Source organism: Polypterus senegalus, unplaced genomic scaffold, assembly GCF_016835505.1.
Source record: "Polypterus senegalus isolate Bchr_013 unplaced genomic scaffold, ASM1683550v1 scaffold_523, whole genome shotgun sequence".
Taxonomy (NCBI): Eukaryota; Metazoa; Chordata; class Cladistia; order Polypteriformes; family Polypteridae; genus Polypterus; species Polypterus senegalus.
This window is the reverse complement of record NW_024378464.1, coordinates 1-2978: the sequence shown is the minus strand read 5'-3', so window position 1 is coordinate 2978 and position 2978 is coordinate 1.

Here is a 2978-nt window from a genome sequence, read left to right as displayed (position 1 = left end):
TTTTCAAATTTGGAGGCAGCTTCCTCGCTAAAACCAAACCAAAAATTTTTATTTCATGGAAGGGACGCCCCTGTCAGGCACCATATTGAATTTTCCAACGCCACCAATTTTTTCCAAATTCCCGGGAGGTAGAAAGCTGACCCCCTCTTCACCAAATTTGGAGGTATCTTTTCCCGCGCTAACCAAAACCCATGTAACGTTTTTATTTCGTGGGACACCACTGTCGGGCCCCCATATTGAATTTTCCAAAGCCTACCAACCCCCCCAACTTCCCCGGAGGTAGGGGGGCTGGGAAAATTTGGACCCATTCCCCCACAGCCTTTCTTAAAAAAGTTAATCAGGTTTTTTTAAATTTTGGGGGTAAAGGGGCATAACGGGGCCCAAAGCCCCAAGAACTTTCTTTTTCATGGCCCATTTTCACAAATTTGGTAGGCAGCTTTCCCGCCAACCAAAACCAATGTACATACTTTTTTTCGGGTATTAACCCCAAAGTCAGCCACCATATTGAACCTTTTAAAAGCCAAAACCCCCAACTTCCCCTAGGTAGAAGGGGAAATTTTGGGCTTATTTCGGGGGTATGATGCCACTGTCGGGCCCTTTTTGGGAAATTTTAACGGAAACCCCTGTACCAACTTTTTCGTTTATGACAAAACCCCTCGGCCCCCCATATTGAACTTTCCAAACCCTAATTTTTCAAATTTCCTGTAGGTAGAAGGCCGGAAAATTTTGGGAGGTCATTCACAGCTTTCTTTCAAAAGTTTATTTTAGGGGTTTCATTTCGAAATTCAACGCTGAACGGTCATAACGGTCAACAACGCTGCCATGTTGAATTTTCTTATTTACGGACCCATCTTCACAAAATTTGGTAGGTGGCTTCCCTGAGCTAACGGAAACCGATGTACGTACTTATTTCGGTGGTATGACGCCAATGTCAGCCACCATATTGAACTTTCCAAGCTCACTAATTCTCCAACTTCCCGTGTAGGTAGAAGGCTGAAATTTGGTACTTTTTTCGTTGGTATGACACCACTGTCGGCCGCCATATTGAACTTTTCAACAATCTTTGTTACTTATGGGCCTATCTTCAAGAAATTTGGTACACGGGTTCCCAACGCTAACTGAATCCTACTTATGTACATATATACATCCATAGCCTGCAACTCGGTCACTGTGTGAGGTGGCGTTGGTACCCCATCCCAACGCCTCCCACGCTTGTTGGCTGCCTGCCTATATAAGACTGTCCGTCGCTCCGTCTCTACATTCCCTTCCTTGCTTCGCCACGCAGATTCACGCCTCCCTACTGATAACTACAGCCTTTTTGTTTAATCCACGGCTTCTCCGCTGTTTTATTGTTCATTTATTACAATTATAGTTATTGTGTAGGTATTTTACACTTACTTTACATTGTTCAGGTATCCATTTCCTTTATCATTCCAACCCCATTACCATGTTTATCGAGATGATCACTATCGATCAAAGAACTGTCACTTACCGAGTGGTTTCTATGCCCGGAGATACCATCTACCTTTCCATTCTCTTTATTACATATTGCACGGCCATATCAGGCTCACTCTTGATATCCGGAGGAACATTGTGTCTTATGTATTGAATGACTGGGACAGGTTCAAGGTGTGGACTGATGACGGTACAGGAGATAATTAGACTACACAGGAGCATTAGAAGAGTGAAATGCTTGAGCCCTTCACCTATGGTTCTGCATGTGAGTTGATGGCTGCGAGGTACCGAAATGGCCAAATATTTTACACCTTCGACAACCGCCAATGCCTCTTAAACATCTTAGATTCACAGGTGACGATTTCAACCGATTATGACAGCAGCAATACAAGCTGTGAGATTTGAGACAAGATTACTGTTCACTGGCCAACTGTACGCTGCATGCTCAAGAGTAAGCTCAGCGACAGCTTGGTCATGTTACAACCGGAGGGCCGAACTGACAACATGGTATACAAAGAGATCCTTAACAAATAATTATTGGCATATTTTCCCTCAGTTTAAAAAGGTTTAATTTTCTTCTTAATAAAAATTTTAATGCAGTTCTTCGCCACTACGAAGCGCGGGTATTTTGCTAGTAACTCATAAACTTGCAATATTATTTAGAAAATCGCAATATTTAACTCACCAAAAATTCAGATTATTTGTAAACAAAATTTATCCTCCTCTCTTTCCTCAAAAACAGTTTAATTACTCTGTCGCAGATTATCCATGCGCTTCAGTTCCATCAAAAAGTCCCTTTCTATCGCCATCGAAGGTAATGCTGAAAGTCGAACCTGCCCTGTCAAGGAAGTCAAGGAGATCAGTGGGAGATTTTCCTGAAAAATCATCCTGCAAAATCATCCATGGCATACATTACAGTCAGTTCTGTTCTTAGCCAAGTCAGATCAAAAACTGCTCCGCTGCTCTGTGTTAAACTGGAGAAGGCTGAATGCGGAAATTTATCTTGTTTTCCTGAAACTTCTGGGGTTGAGGAGTGTGACAAACATCAGTTTTCGTGGTCTTGAAATCTGGTCTTTGTCTGGCAAATAATATTGTCCAGAATCCTGCCATGGAGTTGGTATAGTGCGCCGCAAGGATCTTGCGCCGGAGCACTTGCAGTGCATTCAGTGGCCTTGTAGAGTTCCTCATATCAGCTTCTATCCAATCAATGGGTCTGAATACAGTGACGCTGCCGACGCCTGCTAGAGGGTCCTACTGACACCAACTCAAAATCTGATTGGTTGAAGCAACAGTTTAATCGACATTTACTATGTAGAGGGCCTTCACAATGGATTGTGAAGGCCTGATTGCCTGGCAACAAATGATGGCTGAAATGTGATTGGTTAAATGCTTTAATACGAAAATACATGCCTGGAAGCCGCACAACCATCGGAAAAGCTATGAAAGGAAGCGACAGACTATTTGGAATTATTTAATAAGTATTCTTGGACAAAATATAATTAACATCAGTTTGTGATTCAGAT